The following is a 14,786-nucleotide window of genomic DNA, read 5'->3' on the forward strand; positions in this document are numbered from 1 at the left end:
AATGGCCAGGTTCAGGTGGTTTTTGGCCCATTCTGGGCCTCTTTATGTTGGCAGTGGCCATTTTGGAGGCCACCGCAAATGTGCACTGGCCATCTGCATGACCCCAGTCACACAAATGGCCAGTGTGCATGCACAGTGGCCTCCAAAATGGCAACTTCCAGCACAAAAAGGCCCAGAATGGGCCAAATACAGGGCCATTTTGAGACTGGAGGGAGGCTAGTGGGGAGGAGGGGGAACCACCAGAGAGCCCTGGAGGTGGTGAATGTTCGGTTTATTTTTTTTTAAGAAAAGCAACACGTTAGAACCCCCGAACTGGCTGAAATTTGAACTGAGCCGGGGGTTGGGGGAGCGGTGTTGGGGGCGGGGATAAAACTGAACATGCCCGGTTCTGTTCGAGTCCAGTTCGTACTTGAACCAAACCAGGCAAACACCCCTAACAGACAGTAATGAGTTGGGTAAGGGATAATAATCTGTATCCAAGCAAGACAGAGGTGTTTATTCTTAGGGGCCATAATCTGCAAGACGGGATAGAACTTCCTGTTCTGGACGAGGTTACACTCCCCCAGAAAGAACAGGTTTGTAGCATGGGAGTGCTCTTGGACCTGGATCTCACCCTGGTGCCTCAAGTTGAAGCTGTGGCTAGGAGCACCTTTTACCACCTGCAATTGGTTTGACAACTCTTCCTGTTCCTTGAGGAGAATGACCTGAAAACAGTGGTACACCAGCTTGTAATCTCCAGGTTGGACTACTGAGAGCCCCTGGTGGCGCAGTGGTAAAGCTGCCGCCCTGTAACCAGAAGGTTACAAGTTCAATCCTGACCAGGGGCTCAAGGTTGACTCAGCCTTCCATCCTTCCGAGGTCGGTAAAATGAGTACCCAGAATGTTGGGGACAATATGCTAAATCATTGTAAACCGCTTAGAAAGCTCCGGCTATAGAGCGGTATATAAATGTAAGTGCTAAGTGCTAGTGCTACTGCATTATGCTTTATGGGGGGCTGCCTTTGTATGTAGTTTGGAAACTTCAGTTAGTTCAAAATGCGGTAGCCAGCTTGGTCTCTCAGAGAGAGACAACATTATGCCTGTTCTTAAACAGAATTTTAATCTGGTTTAAATGTTTTCTGCTTCTGTTTTATTTCGTGTGTGTTTTATGTAAACCAACCTAAGCCACTTTAGGAAGGGCAGTATACAAACTGAATACATAAATACATGATATAACTATTATTGAGCATATATTTGTTGTGACAATTAGTTGAATTAAGATTTTCTCAATAGTAAAACGCCTATCAGCTTTCCTTTACCATATATTTAAAATAAATAAAGCCTCTATGTGAACGTCACCCTTAAATGTGCATGGAATTGCACCACTGTTTATATACCTGTATCTTTTCCTGTGACTGAGATGTACACGAATGAATCATGGAGGGATTTCCTTCCATAAGCCCTTCATGGAAAACTCACCTTACCACTGTCATAGCATCTGCTCAACGTACAGTGGGGGCGATTCTGACGTTTTTCTGTTCCAAAGGAGGGCAGCTAATAGCCCCTGCATTTAAAATATTCAGGGTAAGGTGATCACAAAAATGTATGGTGTTGGGATGGGAAGGCTATTGCTCAGTTCAATCATCTTTATTACAGTCCAAGACCAGCCTAAGACAGAAGAGTACAGCATGATTCATAACAATAAAAGCAAATTATGGAACCATAAAACTATACTACCTTAAAGTTACTACTCTAATACTATAAAACTATATTATAATACTATATAGCTGCTATCCTTAGAAAAGAGGGTAGCTGTGAGATTATTAAATAGCTGTATTTTTAAAATTATGAGCACATAAAATGTGAAATATGTAAAATGCAAAAAAGCAGTGGCTAAATAGGAGTATATAAAATAACATTAGAAAAGATAAAATAGCAATTTAAAGCTATGCAGAGCTGATGCAAGGGTGTGGCTTAGCAGTCAAAGCCTGGCAGATCCTACATGCTGCCACGCAGAACTTGGCAGTGTTATATGTGAAGGCCAGATATTCATCCAAAAGCAGCAACCGGGTATAGACATGGCTTGGGCGACCAGGGTACTTGTGAAGTAGTGGAAATATAAGGCTGGCCGAACTCACTCTGTAAAAGGGGCAAAAAAGGAGTACATATTTTGTGGATTCAACCTCCACAGTGTCACAGGGACAAAGTCTTTCCGCAATTGGGGTCTTTTTGTATTTGCCTTCCAATACAGCAGAGGGAAGGGCATGACAACAGGTGAAGGTAAAAGCCCTTCTGTGCCTTTGGATTTCCAGCTGTGACAGATATGTGGCGGGGGAGGCAGAGTATCTGTGGTTTTCTTAGGACATGAAGGTTGGAACCCTGCCTAGGACAGCCTCGTGCTCAATGTCCATTATCCTCTGCTTGATGACTGTTTTCGTCTGGTCATGCTCCATAGCAAGTGGGGGTGGGGAGAAACCCAGGAGTGACAATTTAGTCCACACAGCCCATAATGTAAGCCAGAGAATAAGAATGGACAATGACACTCTGGCCTCAACCTTTATCATGCTTGTGTCCAAGCGTAGTACGGCATTTGAGACACAGCGAGGCACTTGGAGGCCTGCTCTTAGAAATTTGGATGGAGCCTGCTCCAAAGGGGCAAGATTGGAGGGGGGGCCCAATTGAGCACCATAGACAAGTTGCGCCAATGTCTTGGCCTCATATAATTTGAGTGCTGCGGGCCCGTATTGGTCCCTTCTAGTCCATAGGAATTTTAGAATGGCAGTGGAGTTCCTCTGAGCGGTGAGAGTGACATGGTTGCAGTGGGCCTTTCTTAAGCCAGAGGCAGGTAAGACCACCACCCCCGATATTTGAAACAAGTGACTTGTTCAGCCTTGTGGCCATTTGTACTCCAGGGATGGGTCTTGGGTATTCTGGTGAAAGCCATAAATTTAGTTTTTTTAATAGTTGACTTCTAGCTGATAGCTGATTTCTTGCTATACTGAACTAGAGCCACCAACTCTCTTCTGAGACTTATAGGGGTCCTAGAGAGGATTGCAGCATTGTCGGCATAGAGCAGAGAGGAAATGCTTCTATGCGCCAGCTTGGGAGGGTGAAAGTCTGGGCTACTAAGGTGTCTTACCATGTCATTGATGTAAAAGTTAATACGAGCAGGGCCAGGATGCATCCTTGTTTGACCTCCTTTTATTATTGTTGGGATTTCCTACCCTTCTCTGCAAGACAGGATTGTTTACCCAGTCAAATGGCAGGATACCGGGAGAAGCATTGGGTTCCATACACCAGGACAACCCCAGTAACTACCTGTCAGAAGTCAGGAAGGGCTCAGAGAGGCATGCAACAGCTGCTGGGGGATGGGCGGGGGCAGCCCAAGAGGCAGCAGAATGGTGGAGAGGGAATAGTGATGATATCAGCTCCACAGTGCAAACGGGTGCAGAAAGGCTAATGAAGGGTGTGGAGTTGGAGAACAACTCCCCTTGGGATGCCATTGATTGGGTGGCCAATCCACTTGTCTGGCCAGGGAAGAAAGAGCAAGCTGGAAGGTGGGAGGAGTGTCCTAAATGTAGGGCTTTTTTAAGGCAGGGGCTGCCGAAGATGAGACGATCAGCAGGGATGGGTTTGTTGGTCTGGTGGACTCCCGGAGAGAAGCTCAGGCTTTTTGCTCCCGCTGATAGATGAAGGAGTGGACTGAATATACATCTCTCCTCCCCAAACTCTGAGGCAATGCCCGCGCCTATAATTTAGTGTGAGAGGGTGGAAAGTTTACTTAGATAATTCCTCCTCCCTAAACACGGACAATTATTATTGTTATTTATTTATTTAAAATATTCTGTGTTGGGACAGGGTTCTATTGCCCAGTTGAAAATAGTCCAGAGTAGGGCTTCCTCAGGACACCCCTGATGCCTATCTAATAATAGGACTACCTTCAGTCTCTGTTAGAGTTCATCTAGCATTGTTAAGGCACTTTAAGAAATTAGAAAGTCTCCCAGAACATCACTTAGCCAAATCTTGTTATCTTCACTATATAGATGGGAACCAGTGGACTAAACTTTTGTCTCACATCTCACAGTTGTACTCCTTGCCTCCAGTGGGGGATTGTAATTCTTGGAGCAGAGAAAATATTAGAGTTTGGCTCCTTGAATGGGATGCCAGTAGAGATGCTGCTGCAGTACAGTCTTCAAAGTCCTCATCCTGGTACCGCCATTATAAGTAACATAGTCTCCCAAAGTATCTGGTTAATATTACCAGTGCACCACTGAGGATGCAATTCCTAATGTCACCTGCCAAGTTGCTACCTTTGCTATACTTTCTTTTAAACTCAGAAAGAAATGTATATGTAGCATAGGCACAACCTAATTGATGTAACCTTTCAGTATGCTGTACTTTCTTCTGAGTTATGCTATGTTATGACTTGTGATCACAACAATAAACGTATTACTTATGACTATCAGGCAGAACACTCCCCACCCTCCCACATTTTGGAGGTGATCTATTCTTGCAAGAAAGTTTAAAGAGTACAATAATGGAAAACTAGAGTAGTTGGGACAGTACAAAGAGTGATAAAAGAACAAGGTTCTCTGCACTTATCCTTTCAACACAATCCAAACTTTATCCTAGTGAGGCTTACCTCCAAGGGTGTGAAGGAAATTTATACTTTCCTGACTTGTAACATTAATCCCTGGGGGATTAACCCCGGCGGGGAGCCCGGTCTGGAATGTCTTTAAATCCCTAGGAAATTTGCTCCATTTCTGAGTTCATTTCAGAGAGAATTGTCCTAGGCAGACTCAGGGAAGTTGGTTTATTCTGAGTTAAGACCATTGGTCCATCTAGCTCAGAATTGTCTTCCCTAATTGACTGGCAGAAGCATTCCAAGGTCTCATGTAGAGTGGAGCGGACAGTAGACTTGCAAACTTAGCAAAGTGCCCTCTTTTCTTCCACCTCTTCAGCCAAAGACTGTGGTATGTCAAAGAATGATGCATGCAATTTTTGGGACTAAGGATGGCATCCTTTTGGGACAATGGATGACTTACTTTCAGGATGACATTTTAGTGTATGGCAAAACCATTGAGGAGCATGATGCTAAACTGACAGGAGTCTTAAGAAAACTCCAACAACACAGACTTAATCTCTCTGCAGAGAAATGTCAGTTTTTCACACAGTCTGTGACATACTTGGGACATACAATCTCAGAGTGGCTTATATTCCAAAACAGACTTGGTGAAAGTTATTTGGGAAGCAGCAGAGCCACACAACAAGAATGTGCTTTGGTCATTTTAAGGACTCCATGACTATTACTCTAAATTTGTTAGACGATTTGCCTCCAAAGTTGTTCCATTTGCGTCTTTTTAAAAATAATGTAGCATTTAACCACAAGACTAGTTTTCAGACTATCAATCGGCCATTGCTGAAAGCCCTGCTTTCACTTCTTTTGACACCAACAGGCACACTATTGTAACCACTGATGCTTCTGAATTTGGTTTGGGTGCTCTCTTGACCCAGCAAAAAGGAGTCTGAATATGGCTTGGGTTCTGTCTTGACATAGCAAGTTACAGTTGCCTTTGCTTCCAGAGTGCTTACTGAATCAGAGAAGATGTATTCTGTCATTGAAGAAGCAGCTCTAGCATGGTTCAGGGCGGTGAGGCACTTCAGGACTTACTTGTGGGGCAGAAAATTCACTTTACAGTCAGACCATAAACCCTATCTGCTTTATTTACCTCTTGGAGATTGAGTCAAGTGACCCCAAGAATAGCCAAGTAGATCTGGTGGTGATCCACCAGACATATAGATTTTGATTTCCAGGTGGAATATCTTCCAGGTATTTGGAATACAACTGCAGATTGTTTATCTCGACTTCCACTTCCAGGCCAAGAGATCCCAGAAGAAGAGGATGAGGGACTAGTAATTGCACAAATAGCTACATCCACTCATGTGATCATGTCTTCTGAATGGAAAGTGGCCCTCAGTGTTGATCAAGTGCTTACTAAACTTAAACCTTACATAACTAATAGATGGCCATGCAAAAACAAATTACCTGAACATCTTCAAAAGAATTGGTGCTGAAGACTGATCGTTTGGTGGTGCCAACCTCCTTACAAGCAAAAGTGATCAAAATTGCCCATGAAGGTCAGCTGGGCAGGTATGGACACACACACATTGAAGATGTAATCGGGCACTGTATGACTTGTGCTGTGTCTGACAAATCACAGAAGACATTTACCACCCCCTTGACTCCAGTAAAGTATCCCAGTGGTCTATGGGGAAAACCTGCTCTGGATATAATGGGGCCTTTTGACAACCAACCTGCAAAACAAAGGTTACAGTGATGGTGCATTACTATTCCAGGTGGCCAGAAGTTTCATTTGCTGACAAAATTACTACAAACAAGGTGATCCAGTTCATGGCTGCAGTTTTTTCAAGAGAAGGTATTCCTAAAGAACCAGTGACTGACAATGGGACACAGTTTGCCTCATTTGAAATGCAGCAAAAATTGCATAACCATGGGATAAAACACAAGACTATTTCCTTGTATGATCCTTGAGGGAATGGCTTAGTGGAAAGAATGAACAGATTAGTGAAAGCAAGTTTACAACTAGCTACTACCAACAACTACCCTGGAGAGAGGCAATCTGTGAAACACTATTTGCTTATCAAACTACTCCTCATTCCACTACAGGAAAATCACCTTTTGAATTGCTGAGAGGATGCAAAGCTACCACCAAACTTATCCAACGGCAACAATTGATAGGGCTTTCAGTGCCATCTTGTCCTGAGGATACAGAGATTCATGATCAGGTAAGGGAGAAACAACAAAAATACAAATTGTATGTGAATCAGAAACTGGGTGCGAAACAGTGACAGAACAGAAACATTTCGAGTGGGGGACTTTGTTTGAGTATGGCTGCCTTATAAAGTGAGAAAAGAATGTTCCTGATATTCTGGACCAAAACAAATAATCAAATTCTGAGGAGATTCTGTCATATTGGATGCTGGAATGAAATGAAACTTTGAGACTTTCAAGCAAGCATGTTTTGAGAAAAGAGGGAAGGGAGTCTGATGTTAAGAGAGGAACTGTAAAGGAATTTGACCTTGTCTCCAGTTTTGACATCTCAGATGAAGCTGATGAAAATGATGGGCAATCCTCTGTACTAGAAAACAAATCACTAATGGCTCCTGTGCCAGAGACCTCAAGAATTAGGAGAAGTGTGTGTGACAGGTGACCACTTGAGACTTTGTCACTAAATTTTAATCAATTCAATTCTGTTTGTTATAAAGGGGAGGGATGTGTTCTTTTGAACTACTGAGAGGATGCCCGGTTCAGGCGAACCAGTTCGGTACAATAAGGGGAAAGGCGAGTGAGTAAGTAAGTTGCTTACCTGGCTGGCATAGTAGCATGCACCACAGCTCGCCTTTCCGGTCGCCCCACGCAGCACCCTCCCCACTCTTTACTGAGTCAATAAAGCCTCCTCTTTTTATCAAGCATGTACAGAGGCCAGAATCGAGCTGCCGCAGATTCGGCAGCTCAGTAAAAAAGGTGTGGGAGCGTGCTGCTTGGGGCCACCGTGAGGGTGAGTAGCAGCGCCAGCTGCTGTTGTGGCACCAGTAGCCATGCCAGCCAGGTTAGCAGCTTGCTTACTTGCTCACCGCCCCTACCCGGCTGCCTAAAAGCATCCCCCACCCCCTGTATTTGTAAAGGGGGATTCTCACCTGATTCCCCTTTACAAGTATATCCCTCGAACCAGTTCGATGGTTGGACCAGACCCAGTTCGGGCAGACACAGGACTGGGACAGGTTGGTTCAAATCTGGTTCAGATTCAAGCCAAGCTGGTTCCATGCACACCTCTAGTAGAGAGGGGGATGGATGGAGTCAGAAAGGGAAAAGGTGGGAAAGGAGAAGGATAAAATAGAGTTGTTTCTGAAATAAAGTCTTAGTTACACAAACATTGCTTTGTATTTACGAGGGAAGCAGCTATAAAACAGATCTCCATTAGAGGATCTTTATGCAAAGTATGTGATCTACCAGTGAGCTACAGACCCTCCACAAGATGTGCCTTCCCTTTTCTCTCAGAGCATGATCTTGCCTGGGAATTGAAACGAGGAACTCTCAGACCCAAAGCAAGAATCATGCCTCAAAATCAGGGCTCCACAACTTTGGCCCTCCTATAGATGTTGGCCTACAACTCCCATAATCTCCAACTATTAACCGCTGTGGCTGGGAATGATGGAAGCTGTGGTCCGAAACCATCTGGAGGCTGAAGTTGTGCAGCCCTGCTCTAAACCAAGAAGCCGAACTTCTTCAATACAATGTCTCATGTGACCTTCTAGAAATTTTTATTTGGCTGAATTTTTTTAACCTAACGGGGAGGTTCCAGACTAAGTCTTGCACAAGCAGAATGCTTCTTCTTATGTAGAGTTGCCATGACCCCCAGAATTCAGGGTTTCACCTTGATTTTCAGCATCTCACCGAGATTGCTTGGCCCACACAGATTCGCCTGGATTTCAGCTTTCATTAATTAGAAAAAGAAGAAGAACCTAAGCTCTAGCCCTTGAAGAAATGGAGTTATGGAGCAAAACATGCAGTTACGATTCTGCTCAAAAATTATTTTCAGGCCAATCTACATATTATGCAAATTAGGCACCCAGATTTAGAAAGCCAGAATATGGCAACCCTATTCTCGTGCATTAGGGGAGAAGCAATTTTCACTGACCCCCTTCCCTCTGCAGCCCCCTGTGCTGGCTGAAAATAGGTCTCTGACGGTCCTCAATCCTTAGAAACATATTTTTAGCAGGCACAGGGGGCTGCAGAGGGAAGGGGGTCAGTGAAAAGCACCCCTCCTCTCCTTGCATGAGCAGAAGTGCTCTGCTTGGGCTAACCTTAGTCTAGTTGCTGTCCTATATTGTTGGCAATGTGTTACTGAACAATAAGCTAAATTTATTTTAGGCATTTCTAATTGTAAGGTGGTTGCAGGTGGGGGGAGTGTTGTCTGTTAAACATTCAATTTCATGGTTCATCTGCCTATTTACTTTGGGATGATTATAGATACCATTTTCTTTGAGTAAAGGCAGAGATATGAAACATGATGGATAAAAACAGTTCTGCACTGAAAAGATGATATAATTCATAATAACATAATAACCATATAATCTAGTGCTGGAAATTTTTTTTTAAAGGCCATCAAAGATACAGACATTAAGATAAAACTGTTCTCATTTAGTGTAATCCCAGCCCAGATGGTATTCATTTTAGTCCATTTTCAGATGTTGCAATTGCCGTATACCAGATCATGCAGGACCATCCCTTTTGTAGAGAAAACTTAGCTTGTCTAATATGCAGCCATAGTTCTGATAAAGGAGGGGTCCGTTCAGACCTGTGTCTGCAAATATTTTTCAAGGAATTGAAACTATCTTCCTGGAAGGGGTTGTTGGGCAAGGATTTCAACTTTTCTATATAGTCCCTGGCCTCTACAGCCAGCCTGGTACTTCAGACCCAGTCTTCTTTCAGCGGTTCCCATCCTCGCCTACAGAAAATGTTCCAGGTTGCTGCTTTTGCCCACAGAGCCCTAAACTTTTCCCTTTCCCCTCCCATTCTTTTGAATAGGCATTTGTTTTTTTTTTTTAAACCAAAACAGAACATTTTCTTAAGTTCAATCACTTCTTTCTTCATTTACTGCTGTTAACACAGACAATGAGGGAAAAGTTCCTTAGGTTCCTGTTTCTATCCCGAGGAACAGCATTGATTATCGTGAGAACAGAGTTTATATACATATGCCCTCTTGAACATTTGCTTGAGTTGAAACCTTTTGGCAGCTAACGTATAGCCACGCAGGTTTGCACAGATTCAGAATCCTCTGTAGAGAAATACTACTAACAGATTACCTCATATCACCCAAGTTCCAATGTGCTTCTCAGAGCAGATAGCATTCTTCTGTTCCAAAATTTAATCCGCTAGGTATGATACATGCCTAGTAATACCATCTTCTGGGCAGGGATCAGACTAAGTGTCTAGCTCTGAGCCCTCAGAGTGCCCTTTAGTCCACAGATGTTTGGCATGTCTGTGCGTGAGTGAAACTCATATGGACTGTTCTGGCACTATAGCAGTTTGATTTTTATATCCAAATATTTGAAGACAGGTGTTTTTGTGTTGTTGGTTTTTTTTACTAGCAGCCTGCTTTTGGTGTCTACAGAGGACTGCTGTTGTACTAGAGCCTGCACCAGTGCTAGCTAGTCAGCATCCCACAGCCTTTAAAGTCCAGACATTTGCTTTGTGGGCCGTCTGTGTTCCTGTGGGTGTGAGTTGGAGTGGTCTTTTGGCAACACTCAATTGTGAATTATTTGCATAGTTGATGTACAGTATAACATTGTCACATGTGTAAAGTCATTTCGGTGTGGGCTCTGGGTTCTCAGCATGGCATTCATGCTTTCAAATCAATGTTTGCCTTTTGTGGTTATCCTTGTGCAAGGGTAACCATCTTCATGAGGATAATCTTATGCTCAGTGTTACCATTCTGCCACACACTTTTATTCACCCAAATCTGCCTCATCTAATCCCTTGCACAATGCAACTGTACCATCCTTAGTTGCTGTATCAGTACATAAGAAATGCCCAGCTGGATCAGGCCGAAGGACTGTTCAGTCCAGCATCCTGTTTCACACAGAGACCCACCAGTTGCCTCTGGGAAGCCCTCAGGCAAAAGCCAAAGGCATGCCTTCTCTCTTGCTGTTGCTCCCCTGCATTCAGAGGTGCCCGGCTTCTTACAGAGGTGTCTGCTCCCCTGCATCCAGAGGTGTCATGCCTCTGAGGTGGGAGGTGGCCCATAGACACCAGACTAGTAGCCATTGATAGACCTGTGCTTCATTAATTTGTCAATATACTGAGTGTCTTGCTGCACTGGTCTAGCACCACAGCTCTGAACAAACGAATTGGTTTTCAGTATTTTCTGTTATCCTTAGTGTACTGCTGTCCCTGGGGTTGAGCTGTAAATTACTATTTCCACCCCATCTTTAAGAAATACATAATCTCTTACTGTGTTTTGACAGTTAGCATTATGGGCAAAGCCTCGCATATGACAGACAGTGCTTTCTGTTATGGGATTTGTGGAATATTTGCATAAATAAAAAGACAAACAAAGAAGTAATATCAAATATCAAGATTCAAAGGGGAAGGGTTGACTGAGGTATGCATGTGTGCATATGTGCACGCACACACAGAGAGACTTTGAGTGTGTTATTTTTTCCTTAAATAAAGGGTGTGCTTATTCTTAAGGTGCATGTTTGTTCTTTATTTTTAAACATGGGGAAATATCCACTTTTGAAGTAGTTGTATGGGTGATAGAATCTTTGTACTCAAAAGTGGCACTTGGAAATCACCTTCACAATCTTTTCAGCTCCTGAAATGTGTGTTCAGTTGCACCAGACCATCTCTGTAAAAAAAAAAAAAAAGGGTGTGTGTGTGTGTGTGTGTGTGTGTCAAAGTTTGCAACTTAATGTTAGCAGCAGTTGCCAACAACATGGGAGTTCAGCACATTCACCAACAACTGTTTAAAAGGGTGGTCCATAGACGGATGTTTGGATCTCCATTGTGTCCTTTCTGCAGAGTTTTGCTAGGCTCCCCCCTGCATCAGTCTGTCTACTCTCCACTTAACAACTTGGGGTCCCTTCTCAGCAACTGGCCCTTAATGATTTTGAGTAAATTATGTTGTCTTTTATGTCCTGCTGAGAGAGTACATAAGCGAGTAGGCTGCTGGATCTGACCAAGGATCCATCTAGTCCAGCGTCCTGTTTCTAACAATGGTAGTCAGATGTCTCTGGGAAGGTTGCAAGCAGAGCATGAACATGTTTTGCTCTCCAGCAACCAGTACTTGGAGGCAAACAGCCTCTGAATCTAGAGGTTCTGTGTCACTTTAATGGCTGAGAGCCATTCACAGACTTTTTCTCCATAAATGTGTCTAATGCATTTGAGAGAAGCCTTTCTAGCAATAACAGGGGCATGTAAACAGCTTACCCACTTGTATAACCTACCCAGTCCCTAGCCCTTGTGTCGTATGTACAGTTATAATGGAGGCCTTTTAAGCAAGGTGGAAAAAAGTGTTTCTGGAGTTACTAGTACCAAGCAACATACCTGTCTTTCCTACTACATTGACTTGTCTGGGATTGGGGAGGCCTGGCCGAACTGTGGAACGGGTGTCACAGCAGTGTGAGTTTGTGGGGCACACCTGGGCAAGAGCAGGAGTGCTGCCGGACCTTGTTGTGGCAGGTGCACACCCTTGCTTGCCCTTGCGGTATTGTGCTCTTGTCTGCTCTGGTGTTTATTAGACTAGAAGGCACAAAGCACTGGAGCAGCATTTGTAGGATTGTGCACTAGACTGCCACTATCTTATACTTTATGCTTCTGCTTATAAAAGGGAAGTCATTACTGTGGCTAAAGAGATCCGAACGTGAAGATAATACCTGTAAGTGCATTTATGCAGTTAGCTTGTTTTTATATGGGTGGTAGGTTATAGACAAAAGGGAGGCTTCACATGGAGGCCTACGTGTGTAAAATGTGGATAGGGCAGCTCTAGCTAGCTCTTTTAGGAGGCTATGTAGATAATAGCATCAGCAAATTAGTCTTTGTTCTCTGGTGTTTTAATGGAAACAGTGGGAGCCATTTCATTTTTATATGCACACCACTGAGCATCCATATATATTGCATTGTACATTTATTGAAAACAAGAGTCCACATTGTGTTACTGTGTACTTTCCTAATTTCCACTCTCTCTCTCTCCTCCTTTCTTCTGGACTTTGTGCATTTTATTTGTTCTCATAAAGCGGGGGAGGAGATAATTGCATATGTTTTTAATTGTAAACTGCCCTGAGCCATTCCAGAAGGGCGGTATAAAAATCGAATGAATGAATGAATGAATGAATGAATGAATGAATGAATAAATAAATAAATAAATAAATAAATAATATGGTTTTTGGTAGACTTGTTAAAAAATCATGTTCTCTGGTTGTAATGTGGGTGATTTTGTAACTTTTTTCTTTCATTTGTGTTCATACTGATGTCATTGTCATCAGTCATTATTTCCTTGACATTACAACTATAACAAAATGTATATCTTCTTTTTAAAAAATAAAACAGTTTGATTTAAACATGAAAAACTGAAACTAGTGATGAAAATTAGAGAATGTCTCCCTACCTCACAAAGTTTTGCTGGCACTGACTAGAACCTGGAACACCCTCAGTCACTGAAATTTGATGTTCTTTAATTGTGATTTGCAACCTTTTGAGTTTTATTGCTTGGACTGTCAGAGATCAATTTCAGTATTTAATGGGCACTGCTTAACCTCTGCCAAGGAGAACATCCCTTGATTTTATTTAATATTTCATTGGCAAAGAAATATGTTTCTACCAAGACCTTTATTCAGCTTAAATCTTCTGTTATGTAACAAATGATTACACAGAGGAGAGCAGAGCTGGTCTTGTGGTAGCAAGCATGGCTTGTCCTCTTAGCTAAGCAGGGTCTGCCCTGGTTGCATATGAATGGGAGAATTGATGTGTGAGCACTGTAAGATATTCCCCTCAGGGGATGGAGCGACACTGGGAAGAGCAGAAAGTTCCAAGTTCCTTCCCTGGTCTGTAATTTCCAATAGGGCTGAGAGAGATACCTGCCTGCAACCTTGGAGAAGCTGCTGCCAGTCTGTGTAGACAATACTGAGCTAGATGGGCCAATGGTCTGACTCAGTATATGGCAGCTTCCTATGTTCCTAAATGAATGCCCTAAATTCACAAATGGATTTCTGGTTATTCCAAAACAGAAAACAATGAATTTTTTTTTTTAACTTTCAGCATTCAAAATGCTTCAGTGTTCTTTTCTCCGAGTGTTAATCACTTCCATGTATAGAAGACCTAGGATACATTCTTCAAAAACTGGTGCTTAAAAAAAAAAACCCACTAGTATTTTAACATTCATTATTTGTATCCTCTCCCCCAAATCATGTCTTTAAAAATATTAACCAATCCAGTTTCCTTGAGGTTCCACCTTTCATTGCAACAACCTTGTTGACACAGACAAGAATTCAAAGAAAATAACAGCTAATTCTAGGCATCCAGTGGGGCTTTAGTCCTAATATCCAGAGAAACCATCTGGATGCAGCAGAGCAGGGGAGAGGAGAGATGATTTTCACTGCTTTCCCAACAATGCCTCCCGCTTCACCACTCACTCTCCTACTCATCAGGACGCAGGCTTAGTCAGGATGCTCTGTTGCATCCCCACATGGATGCTCTGGATGTCAGCCACTATCAACAATGCATTTAATACTGTACATCTTTTCACAGTGGATAGCTCAATGTAAATTTATTTAAATCCACATTTTAATTCACAATAATGAACAAGATGCTTAAATGCATAATTTAATAGATGGCCTGATTGTAGCCATATCCTTTATGAAGTTTTTCAACTCTATATATTCTAAATTAGTTATGTTTTGCACTTGTTTTCATATGATCAAAATAAGTTTTTAAAAAAGAGACAGAATACATTTGAATAATGCCTTGTTGCTTAATTTTAAAAAAATTGGGAATACATCTCTCAAATTCTTCTTTCACTTGCCTTTTTTCAGGTTACTTTTTTTTTGCCAGTTTATGCTTGTTTCTCATTTGCTTTTCATATTTTAAAAGAAGCCTTCTTGCCTTCATAGCTTCCTTGGCTCTGCTTATTAACCATGCTGCCATCCTCTCAGACTTGTTCATGTCTTTTCTGATACATGGTATACATGGGTCTCTTTAAATAACGTCCAAGCATCCTGCAGAGATG

The 14,786-nt window shown here is 42.6% G+C and overlaps 1 protein-coding gene across 10 annotated transcripts in view; it reads left to right on the plus strand.

Moving 5' to 3' along the window:
- Positions 1–14,786, plus strand: part of COBL (cordon-bleu WH2 repeat protein) — a 227,214-nt gene that overhangs the window by 177,927 nt on the left and 34,501 nt on the right. The gene's annotated exons all lie outside the window — the stretch shown is intronic.

This window comes from Hemicordylus capensis, chromosome 6, assembly GCF_027244095.1.
Source record: "Hemicordylus capensis ecotype Gifberg chromosome 6, rHemCap1.1.pri, whole genome shotgun sequence".
In the NCBI taxonomy this organism is placed as follows: domain Eukaryota; kingdom Metazoa; phylum Chordata; class Lepidosauria; order Squamata; family Cordylidae; genus Hemicordylus; species Hemicordylus capensis.